Here is a 12,957-nt window from a genome sequence, read left to right as displayed (position 1 = left end):
GGTGTACCACTATGCTGAAGAAAGAAGCACTGGCACAACATTAAACAGAAATATTTATCTATGTTTATAACTGTGAAAAAAATGCTGTGAAATTGTAGTATTGCTTGAGACCACAAACCTCTGAATTCCCCTACGCCAGCCACTGTAAAACTGGCTTTTCATCAGAAACTTCTGGAATGATGTAAAATATGTCATTATAACAAAAAGCATACATTAAGACATAATATTAAAAGAATTTGAAGAAATGAAAAGAAAGTTAATTATTAAACCACCTTAACCAACTAGTACCATTTGCCATTTGTACTTGCTCATCTACTAAATGAACAGTGAGCGCCATCTACTGGCTAGAGGGGCACATGAACACTCAACATTCAAGGGCAGTGTGATACACCAGTCTTGGCTACTGCTATAAAAAATAAAAAAAATACATTGTTTACCTTCAAGAATAACTGCAACTCAGATCTTGAAAAAGGAAATGCAATCCATATAGATGTTCATTGCCACATTCTGTGTGTATGTGTGCGCCTCTGTCTGTGTCTATATGCGTCTATGTTTAAATTATAGTACAGGTGTCTATTCTGAATATACACATTAGACAATTCTGTTGTTTACAATTGAATTTAATTATTATCTGCATCTTCAGGGATTTGCTTTGCATTTCAAGAAGAGGCTCACATACAGTGTAGTGAAAAAGTATTTGCCTGCTTCCTGATTTTCTATAGTATTGCATGTTTGTCACACTGAATGGTTTCAGATCTTCAGACAAAATGTAATATCAGACAAAGGGATATTGAGTAAATAAAAAAAAAAGATATTTTTCAATTATTTCATTTATTTAATGAAAAAAAGTTACCCATATGATCAATTTCTCATAAGCAACTCTCGGTTACTAATTAACTAATTAACCAAATGTAATTGATATTTAGATTCAGCTGATTGAACACAGCCAAGCTTGATTGCAGCCAGCCCTGTTGAACCTAAACCTCACTCATATTGAACTTTACCATCAGTGTAGTGGTAAAAATAGGTTCAGTTTCTGTCCTTTTGTTTCCTATGTTCCAGTAAACGTTTTCCCACTTTTATCCACTACACTGGGAGTTGGGTGCAGTTGTCTGACGCGTGTTGCAATTGAAATAAAAACGTATTATTGTTGTTGCTCTTGTTGAATTTATTTACAAATTAAATGAACATAAAACTGCAATAATAAACAAAAACATTAAAGTCCATTTAAACTTTTCCAGCTTCCACAGGTCCACTTTGGTTGTGCAAAACACGATCAATGACCGTTTCCGCTCGCACCCGTCTACTGCCGCCGGCCCGCGTCACCACACCATCTTAAATATAATTTATTCCCCCTTCACCTATAGAGGGACACACTCATAAAATTAATGCACACTAAACAATAAATAACAAATGCATAATAAATTCCATTATAACTTCAACTTAAATGTAGAACAGAATAAATAAATGCCATAATACTTTTTTGGGGTTCTTATTATAATTATTATAAACCAACATAATGGCTCCTACACACCGGCCCCTAATTGTGTGCCTATGCAACAATTACAAACAGAAATACTATATAAGGAGCCGTTCTAAACATGTATTCTAAACATTAAAGAAAAATCAAGAAATGAGAGTGAATGTACAATGTGGTACTCATCTTTATGTCTTGCCAAGCAGGTCAATCTTCATTCAGTGACGTCTGAGCCTTCAAGAAGCAGGCAGAGCTTTGTCACTGGTCTTTCCAAGACTCCAGTCTTAGTCTTGAGTGTAACAGCTCTTGTTAGTCCTTTAGAGTCAGGCTGGACTTTGAGTACGTTTCCAAGAGGCCAGGATCCACAAGGAGCTGTGCTGTCGACCACCATTACGACATCCCCTTTCTGGAATCCTCTTGTGGTGTGGGGATGGCTGGTTTAAGCAGCCACACCTGCCCTGGGTCAAGCTAATTAGACCTGGCCAATTGGATAATTGGTTAAGAATTAGATAATTGGCCAGGCTAATTGGACCCAGGAACAGGAGTGGCTGCACCTGTGCGTAGTGAGGTAATCACTGCGCACAGGTTAAATCTGCCATCCCTGCCCACACAGGGGAGCTTCGGTCATGACTGTGTTACACCTGCTCATTTTGGCTGTAAGATCTTGCCAAACCCTTGCAAATAAATCTGGACTGTTTTAACATAATCTCCCTGTGTCTCTGTGCTGGAGGGCCCCAAAGAAAGCCACTTCGGTGGCCTGTGGCAGGCGTGTTTGCCACAGTGGCGCCCAACGTGGGGCCGCTCCGGCACAAGAAAGGCACAGGAGGGCCAGCCAGGAAGCACACTGGAGGAGGGACAGCTGAGGTGTTCCCGACAGGGCTTCGGGTGGATCCTCCAGGCCAAAAACGGGGAGCGGGAGATGACCACGGAGGGGAAGGAAGCGATCCTCAGCTGGGACGCTGGGGAGCTGGACCTGGCCGTGAAGGCAGGTCAGCTACGGGCGGTGCACGAGAGGTGGTCGCGCCGTGAGCTGGACTTGGCCGGGAAGGCGGGTCAGCTACGGGCGGCGCACAAGCAGTGGCCGCGCCGTATTGCTTCCTTTCTTGTCTGTTGGTGGTTTTAGTTCGTTGTTTCGGCCTGGTTGGGTTGCCCGGAGCCCGTGAGGGGGAAAGCCTGCACCAGCCTTCCAGCAGTGCCGACTAGCGGCCACCACAGCCACGAGGGTTCCTGGTCCCCAGCGCCACAAGAAGGCCAGCCCACCAGCCCACCAGCCCAGCCACCCCACCACAGCCCCTGGAACAGCCCAAGCCGGTGACACCCCCACCAGCCAGCCGAGCAGCCCAGGACTCCCCGCGCTCCGAGAGGGAGGAGGGGGAGGGCTGCCTCATCATCCGGGGAGGGTCACGACTGTACTGGACTGTTCCGGGGCCCTTAGTGTTAAGGGCGCTTGGATTTTTTTTTTGTGTTTTTGGTTTTTTTGTTGCTTGGTTGGAGTGCTGGGGGGGGAATAGGCTTCGGCCAGGGATTCTCCCTGGCCTCAGTTTGGCGTTAGGGGTATGTGGTGTGGGGATGGCTGGTTTAAGCAGCCACACCTGCCCTGGGTCAAGCTAATTAGACCTGGCCAATTGGATAATTGGTTAAGAATTAGATAATTGGCCAGGCTAATTGGACCCAGGAACAGGAGTGGCTGCACCTGTGCGTAGTGAGGTAATCACTGCGCACAGGTTAAATCTGCCATCCCCGCCCACACAGGGGAGCTTCGGTCATGACTGTTACACCTGCTCATTTTGGCTGTAAGATCTTGCCAAACCCTCGCAAATAAATCTGGACTGTTTTAACATCATCTCCCTGTGTCTCTGTGCTGGAGGGCCCCAAAGAAAGCCACTTCGGTGGCCTGTGGCAGGCGTGTTTGCCACACCTCTTTTTACAGTAAACCATTTCTGTCTCTCTTGTAATAATGGTAAATACTCTCGAGTCCATCTTTTACAAAACAAGTCAGCCAGGTACTGAACTTGTTTCCAACGTCGTTTAATGTACAAGTCAGACTTCTGGAACAATCCAGGTGGGAAAGCAGGATGAGCCTCAAGGTCTTTTTCATCCTCCGTAACAGAGGTGATAGGGCGGCTGTTTAAGATGGCTTCTACTTCACACAGTAGAGTTTCAAGACTTTCGTCATCGAGTTCTTGTTCTTTCAGGATGGAATAAAGAATTTGTCGCACCATGCGGATAAGTCTTTCCCAAACTCCACCGTGATGTGAAGCTGCAGGAGGATTAAAACTCCAATGAACTCCTTTCTGAAGCATTGCTTCCTGGATCTTATTTTGGTTCCAATCAGCAATGGCCTTTTGCAGCTCATTTTTTGCGCCAACCAGGTTAGTCCCATTGTCAGATTGCATGTGTGTGACTTGACCTCTCCTACACACAAACCTTCTCAAGGCATTGATGCAAGAGTCAGTGTCCATCGAGTGAGCCATTTCCAGGTGTATGGCTCTACTTGACATGCATGTAAAAATAACTCCATACCTTTTCACGTGCCTTCTTCCTCTTTTTACCTCAAAAGGCCCAAAGTAGTCTACTCCGACATTGCTGAATGGTGGAAGATCAGCTCTCAGTCTCTCCTTGGGCAGATCTGCCATCTTTTGCTCCCCCATCTTGCCTCTTATGCGTCTGCACACAACACATCTGGATATTACCCTACGAGTAGCGGAGTTGGCATTAACAATCCAGTACTTTTGCCGGAGTTGTGAGAGGATGTGATTTCTGCCAACATGCCCAAGGTGTTCATGTATGTGACAAAGCACAAGAGTGGAAATGTGATGATCCTTTGGCAGAATCATTGGTCGCTTGGCCTCATCAGGCATTGCTGACATGTTCAATCTCCCTCCTACTCGTAAAACTCCATCCTCTAGTACTGGATCAAGCTTGTAGATGCTACTTTGCCTGTTGAAGGCCTTTCCAGTAGAGGATGTTTTCTCTAACTTTGCCATTTCCTCTGAATATCTCTGTCTTTGGCAGAACACAATGATGGCCCTTTCTGCTTTCAACAGATCATCCAAACTTATTGACTGTCTTCGAAGTGTAGTCTTTAAAGCTTGTATTTGGTCACACATCATTTTGCTCTGGGCTCTTGTTTGAGACTTTGTGTCATGACTAGACTTGATTTCCTTTCTTTTCACTCTGAGTGACTGAAGAATGTCTTTTAATTTTAAATACCAGGCAACTGCTCTTTTTAATTTGTGCCAACTAGAAAAGTGTTCCAGTAGCTTGTTTGTTGGGTTTTCCTTTTCTTTATCTTTGATGACAACACTGAACACAGCGGTGCTCCTTTTCACCTCTGGATCATCCTGAGAGAGTGAGAGGGACTCCATGGGGATTTGAGGCCATTCCTCTTCTGTCCTCCACAGAAACTCTGGTCCCTGGATCCATTCCTTGCACTTGACCAATGTGCTTGCACTCACACCTCTTGATGCCATGTCAGCTGGATTCAGTTTGGTTCTGATGTACCTCCATTGTGATACATCTGTGTTGTCCCTTATGAGAGAGATTCTGTTGGCCACAAAAGTGTGCAATCTTGTTTTCTCATTTGCTATGTACTTCAAAACAGATTGACTGTCGGTCCAAAAAGTTTACTGACTGAGCTTTAACTCCACCTCCTTTCTCAGCATCTTGTCAACTTTAACAGCCAGCACTGCTGCTGCCAGTTCCATGCGAGGGATGGTCATCTGTTTTAGAGGAGCCACTCTTGCCTTATCAAGCATAAAGGATACATGTACCATATGATTGTCTGCAGTCAATCTGAGGTAACTTACTGTGCCGTACCCATGATCGCTGGCATCGGAAAAGTGATGTAGCTCAGTTTGTTTGAGTGGTCTAAATCCAGATGGTTTCACGCAACGAGCCACTTGGAAGTTCTCCAACACATCAAGAAGATCGATCCATCTTCTCCATTTGTCTGATGCAGCTTGAGGTATTCTACTGTCCCAGTCATGTTTGCTCCTGCAGAGCTCCCTAAGAAGCAACTTTACAGGTAGAATAAGAGGGCACAAGAAACCAAGCGGGTCATAGATTGAGCTCACTATGGATAGCATGTTTCGTCGAGTGTGGGGTTTATCTTTCACAATGATGTTGAACTTAAACATGTCACCCTCAACACTCCATAATAATCCAAGTGCTCTTTCTATTGGCAGTTTGTCTCTGCCTAGGTCTAATTTCCTGACGTCATGAGCTCTGTCCTCCTTTGGAATATGCACGAGTACACAAGTTCGACTGTTGCTCATCCATTTGGTCAGACGGAATCCTCCTTTTTGACAGAGAGATGTAAGCTCTTTGACCAGCTCCACTGCTTCCTGTTCAGCATAAAAATTGTTCTCAATAGTGCTTATTACCTGGGGATGGAACATGCTCTTGTTGTCTCTAGCTGTCTGCCTTAGTGCAAAGTTTGCACAACGATACCGCTCCAAAAAGGTGCACCAACATGCGGTGGTCAACTGGAGGCTTACTAACATCACCATTAGGCCACCACAGAAATCTTAAGAAGTCAACATCAGATTTTGACACTCTGACCTGATGAAACATTGTCTGAATATCTGTCATCACTGCAACAGGCTCTTGTCGGAATCTCGTACGAACACCAAAAAGAGAGCTTGTCAGATCTGGACCTTGCAAGAGTTCAGAATTTAAAGATGTGCCACGAAAAGTTGCACCACAATCAAAGACAACCCTTATGGTACATTTCTTGGGGTGGTATACACCGTGGTGTGGGATGTAGCAGACTTTACCATCAGATCTTTTCAATTCATCCTGTGGCACCACCTCTGCATGTCCTTTGTTGATGACTTCTGTGAGGAATTCTGTGTATTCAGTTTTGAAACATTCATTCTTTTGGAACTTCTTTTTTAGACTAGAAAGACGTTGCTCTGCCACCTGGTGGTTATCTGGCATAACAACGTCTTTTCTCCTAAAAGGTAAGTTCAAAGTATAATGTCCATCTAGCAAGTTGACTGAGTTTTCTGCTATAGTCATGAATTTCTTGTCCTCCAGGGACATTTCAACTTTGTCCTGTGGGCTTTCGTTGAAGTCATGGTTATACTGCTGCAACAACAGCTCTTCCAGGTTTATAACATAAGTTTTGTTTGCCGTGACTTTAGGATAGCTATTCATGCAACTTCCATTTAGAGGACCATTGACAACCCAGCCCAATATGGTTTTAACTGCGTATGGCCCATCTCTTTGGCTGTTGACTACTTCCCATGGTTCTAGAGCCTTTGGAACATTGCTGCCAATCAACAACTCCACGTTGGCTTTGATTCTAAGAATGTTCACCTCACTAAGGTAAGGAAATCTAGAGAGATCATCATTGGTGGGAATGCTATATGTGTCTACTGGCATGCTTCTCTGAGTGTATACCTCTGGTAATGCAATGAAGTTGTTTTCATCTACAGCAGAGACCTCTAACCCTGTGATGACGTCTGAGCTCTCAGGCTTCTCCTGGGACATAGTTCGGAGCAAGATGTTGGTTTTTCTCCCTGTGATGTTCAATTTACTAATGAGGCTCTTTGTGCAGAAGCTTGCAGAACTACCAGAAGACTACCAAGAAATGCATACGTATGTATTACTTTGCTTCCTTTTGAGTGTTTTACCTGAACTGGCACAATGGAAAGCATGCACTCTGTGCTACTCTCTTTGTCACCGGCCCCAGAATGCTCACCAGCTCTGAGCGACACCTGCGCACTACTCACAGGGGCTTTCACTGACTGTTCTGCCTTGATATGTAGTACACTAGGATGGTTTTTCTTGCATATGGAGCAACTAAGACGCCCTGTGCAGTCTTTGCTCACATGCCCAGCCTTCATTAAACATCCAAAACAGACTCCATTCTGTCTTAGGAATGCGATCTTTTCCCTGTGTATTTTATTTCCAAATTCAGAGCATAATTTCAGTTCATGATACCCTTTGCAGAACAGGCATAAGATATCTGGGCCTCTAGGTTCCTGGTGTGATTTCACATTAACATGATTTGGGATTCACTGTTATTTTAGGCTTTACCTTAGCAGAGCTCAAATCCTGAATATTGCCATATATTGGGTCTGAAATTATATTAGCTTGTCTCTCAATGAAAGAGACCAGATTGACTGTTCTGACTCTACTAGTACATTGCAGCTCACACGCCTTCGCGCGCCACTTTTCTCTGAGCTTATATGGGAGCTTAAGAACAATGTTCCTCATATTAGAAACTGTATCCAATTCTTCCATGTACTCCAGTTCTCCCATGGCATTGCAACAAGTTCTAAGGAACAATGCAAAGTCCCGTAAAGCCTTTGAGTCCTCAGATTTGATAGTAGGCCAACTAAGGGCTTTCTCCATATAGGCACAAGAAATTCTGTATTCATTTCCAAAGTGCTCCTTCAATAATGTCTTTGCTTTCTGATAGCCTCTGTTTGGATTCATATGTTGACAGCTTCTAACGAGCTCCTGAGCTTGTCCTCTGGTGTATTGAATAAGAAAATGTAACCGGTCTTGGTTATCACCTGTTTTTCTTTCAATCATGTGTTCAAAACAGTGGATGAAAGATTTATACTGCAGAATATCTCCATCAAAAACTGAGAGGTTTCCTTTTGGTGAAGTAGAAAGAATCTGCTGTTTTACAAGAATGTTTGTCAATTCATTCTGCTTTTTAAGTATGCTAGAAAGATTTACAGACTCCTGATGGGGGCTTATTAGAAGAGTGCTTTTGTCCCTTGCCTGAGATGTATGTTGAGTGGCCTGTGTGAAAGTACTCTGGAGAGTGCTATGCTGAGACTGTGGTTGGGCAGTGCTGCTAGTATGAGCAGAAGGCTTAGAGGTATCTTCACTAAGCAAGACAGGAAACTGTACTTGAACACCCTGTTTAGGCCGTATATCTGGTCCACTTATGCCAACCAACGGTGATTGTTTCTCCAGTGTTGCATCATAATATGCATTCATTGCATCTGATTGTATTTCATTTGCTATACAATTCCCATCAACAGAAGTTTCGGCATTTTTGAGGTAGTTAATTTTCGCTGTGTTGGCTGCCAATTCAGTTTGAATCTCTAGCGTCTCTCTTCTTTTCCTAATTTTTTCTTTTTGCTGATCAAGTTGCTTTTGCTGTTTTTCTAGAGCGTGCTTCTCTTGCAACGTAGCAGCCTTGGCCAACAGAGCCGCGCGCTCTGCTTCTGCGCAAATGCGCGCTGAAGCTGTGAATGAGACACTTGATTTTGATCTACTAGATCTGCTGGACCTGTCACTTCTGATAGAGGAAATAACTGACAGTTGATTCTCATCATTTAGACGAACACTTGAATTAAATTCAGAAGAGGAAACAGGAACGTTAGGAACCGTACTGTGCGGATCAGGATTTTCGATGGCAGATATCCACTTAATCACATTTATAAGAAAGGCGTTAATTTGTGCAATTCTCGGTTCGTACCAGCCTTTTAAATCCTCCTTTTTATCCTCTTCATTCAACATTTGAATGTATGATACATGAAGACCTTTGAATTCATTAAGCATGTCATTTGAAGTTTCCCTTAACTTCATCAACATACTCATCGTCAGCCATGAGAGAATTAACAATGTTCATTCTTCGTGTTAAATGCGACATTCTTCCCGATCTAGAGGAACGCAATCGCGCTGTGGCTTCATTTAAATCCTTCTCAGGTAGGCCTGCATTTACTTCTGTGTCGGAGTCAGCCATTCTGCTCCTCAAAAAGAATTTCTATTTCTTTTCCAATAGAAACAAAAATTAATTTCCTTCAATTAGCTTAGTCCATTCAAACACTGCGTGTATTCCAATTTCAAAGCCTTAAGTTTGTTGCGCTGATTCAAACGCACCCTATTATTTTCTCAAGCTGATTCGGGTTTCTAAACAAAACATTCAAGTGTCCATACATTCAAAATAAACCTTGTAAAATGTAGTTCATTTCAATTCCAGTTATGTCCATATCATTCCATGTTCCGTAAAATTATTTAGCTTTGAAACACATCCCTCCGCCGAGACGCTCTCCTTTGTTTGATGCATCCCGCGAAAAGCAGCCTCTCCAAGTTATTTCAATAATCCACATCGAAATGATCCAGAGCGGGTCATTGACTAAATGTAGTGGTAAAAATAGGTTCAGTTTCTGTCCTTTTGTTTCTTATGTTCCAGTAAACGTTTTCCCACTTTTATCCACTTCACTGGGAGTTGGGTGCAGTTGTCTGACGCGTGTTGCAATTGAAATAAAAACGTATTATTGTTGTTGCTCTTGTTGAATTTATTTACAAATTAAATGAACATAAAACTGCAATAATAAACAAAAACAATATTAAGTCCATTTAAACTTTTCCAGCTTCCACAGGTCCCCTTTGGTTGTGCAAAACACGGTCAATGACCATTTCCGCTCGCACCCGTCTACTGCCGCCGGCCCGCGTCACCACACCATCTTAAATATAATTTATTCCCCCTTCACCTATAGAGGGACACACTCATAAAATAATTAATGCACACTAAACAATAAATAACAAATGCATAATAATCCATTATAACTTCAACTTAAATGTAGAACAGAATAAATAAATGCCATAATACTTTTTTGGGGTTCTTATTATAATTATTATAAACCAACATAATGGCTCCTACAATCAGAGTGAAGTAGTCATCACTGAGTTTCTACAATCACACTATGCCATGATCAAAGGGAATTCCAGAAGATATTAGTAAAAAGTTGGCGAAATATGTCCGTCTGGAAAGGGTTACAAAGGGATAACCAGAGACTCCAGTACAACGCAGTGAGAGACTTTGTCTCCAAATGGTTGAACACTTGGAACAGTGCTGAATCTTCCCTGGAGTGGCCGGCCTGCCAAAATTTCTCCAATTACACAGCAACAACTCATCCAGGAAGTCACAGATGATCCCAGAAAAAACATCCAAAGACCTGTTGACCTCTCTAGCCTCAACTAAGGTCAGTGTTCATGACTCCACAATGAGAAAGAGACTGGGCAAAAATTGGGTTCATGGGAGAAACCACTGCTAACTAAGAGAAACATCAATGATTGTCTGACATTTGCATACAAAAGCACCTGGATGCCTTTTGGGATATTCTATGGACACATGAGTGAAAACTAGAAAACTTTTTGGACAACACAGGTCCTGACTTGTCTGGCATAAAGCAAATATAGCATTTCACAGTAAGAACATCACACAGTACCAAGAGTCTAACATGGTGGTGGTAGTGTGATGACGTGGGGATGCTTTGCTATTATTGAAGGAAATGTGAATTCTGCTCTGTACTAGTGAAGTATAGTACAAAGACTGTCCAGTCATCTCTCTGTGAGCTGAAACTGAAGCGTGATTGGGTTATACAACAAGGCAATGACCAAAAACACAAAAGCAGGTCCACATCTGAATGGGAAGGAGAGTCCTGGCTGGCCTAGTCCAAGCCCTGGCTTGAACCCAATAGAGATGCTGTGACAGGACCTGTAATTAGCAGTTTGTGCTCGAAAACCTACCAGTTTGTCTGAATAAAAGCAGTTCTGCAAAGACAAGTGGGCTAAATCGCTTCCACAGTGATGTGAGAGGCTGATATCAAATTATAGGAAGCATATGGTTGCAGTTATTGCTGCTAACGGTGGTGCAACCAGTAATTACGTTTAAGGGGGCAATTCGTTTTTCACATGGGTGATATGGGTGTTTGATAACTTTCTTCATTAAAAGAATGAAATAATAATTTTAAAATGTGATTTGTGTTAACTAAGCTCCTATTTGTTAAATATGACATTCTGTCTAAAGACAAATATGCAATAATAAAGGGAATCAGAAAAGGGGCATATACTTTTTCATGGCACTGTGCCGTTAGCAAACATAGCTACAAAGACAACCCAATTGACAACACAGACTACACAGTGAACTCCATAATATTTGCAACAAAGACACATTTTGGCTGGACTGCAACAGCAGGGCCAGCGCTACAAACACGAATGTCTGTGACTGACTGACTGAGTGAGTGATGAAGTTACACCATTGGGCGGCCGAGTTATGAAGTCACACCATTAGTCGCCGGTCCAGCCATATACTAGGTTTTGACCTGGTCTTGTTTCTTGATTTGGCTCTGTACTTAACAATTCATATGTGGTTAAAGTGCACATTCACAGCTTTTATTAAAGGTTATTTTCATACATTTTGGTTTCACCATGTATAAATTATAGCACTTTTTATACATAATCCCCCCATTTCAGGGCATCGTGTTTGGGACAAGTGGATTCACAGGTGTTTCTAGTGTTCAATTGCTTCCTTAGTTCAGCTCTTGTGAACAGATGAAACCAAGATTCACTTGTATCAGTGTGACGGTAAGTGCAAATTGTGGCCAAAAGGAGTTGCCCAAGATCCAAAGCACCCCCCCCCATCTGTGAAACATGGTGGTGGGGGTGTTATAGTTTGGGCAAGTATGGCTGCTACAAGTAGTGATAGCAGCAGCAGAATGAATTCTGAAGTGTACAGAAGCATCTTATCTACTCAGGTTCAACCAAATGTCACCAAACTCATCATCCTACAGCAAGGTAGTGATCCCAAACATACTGCAAAAGAAACAAAAAGTGGAAAATTCTTGACTGGCCAAGTCATGCTTGTGATCTGAATCCACATGTCTTTCATATGCTGAAGAGAAAACTGCCCTGAAATGTATAAAAAGTCATTTCCACATGGTGAAATGTGTAAAATGTGTATAAAAGCTGAGAATCTGTACTTTAACTACATGAATTATTGTGAATTATCCACCCATCCATCCATTATCTCTACCCATTTATCCTGGGTAGGGTTGCGGGAGGTGCTGGAGCCTATCCCAGCGTGCATTGGGCGAGATGCAGGAATACACCCTGGACAGGTCGCTAAACTATTGCACACACAACATTCACTCACCATTCATGCCTATGGGCAATTTACAGTCTCCAGTTAGCCTACCTGCATGTCTTTGGACTGTGGGAGGACATCCACGCGGACTGGGGGAGAACATGCAAACTCCACACAGAAAGGCCCAGGCTGGATTCAAAGCCAGGACATTCTTGCTGTGAGGCGACAGTGCTACCCACATGTGAATTACCTCAATACAAATCAAAGAAATTGTGGAGTACAGAGCCAAATCAAGAAAAAAAAGTCCCAAATGTTATGGAGCTCATTATATATTCAGACAAGAGATCAAGGATATTCACAACATATTAGTTCAGTGCCAGTGCACAGGACACTGGGCAGTTAAGTAGTAAGCTCTGCCCAATTCCTGAAAACTGGAAATTAAGATACACTGTATAAATGTGTTAAAGAGCAAAAACAGGAGCATTGTTCTGATATTGAAAGATCCTAGCTGCCGCATAATGTATAGCTATTGCTGGGATTTTCAATAAAGGGCTTCATTGTTGGCATCCAGTTTAATTTATAATCAATAATTCTGCCAAGGCGTCTGTAGTTTGTAACAATTAAAACCTGTGCCAGATCA

General features: G+C 42.7%; 1 long non-coding RNA gene across 1 annotated transcript; it reads right to left on the bottom strand.

Annotated features, from left to right (window-relative positions):
* Nucleotides 1-1,510: 1,510 nt before the first annotated feature.
* LOC135236942 (uncharacterized) lies at nucleotides 1,511-3,554 on the bottom strand. The gene is made up of 2 exons (XR_010324716.1): nucleotides 3,396-3,554; nucleotides 1,511-1,891 (listed from the first exon to the last, which is right to left on the bottom strand). It is a non-coding gene; the product is annotated as an uncharacterized LOC135236942 (long non-coding RNA).
* Between the last annotated feature and the right edge of the window lie 9,403 nt (nucleotides 3,555-12,957).

The sequence above is a fragment of the Anguilla rostrata genome, chromosome 12 (genome assembly GCF_018555375.3).
Source record: "Anguilla rostrata isolate EN2019 chromosome 12, ASM1855537v3, whole genome shotgun sequence".
NCBI lineage: Eukaryota > Metazoa > Chordata > Actinopteri > Anguilliformes > Anguillidae > Anguilla > Anguilla rostrata.
This window is presented reverse-complemented; position numbering and strand designations above follow the sequence as displayed.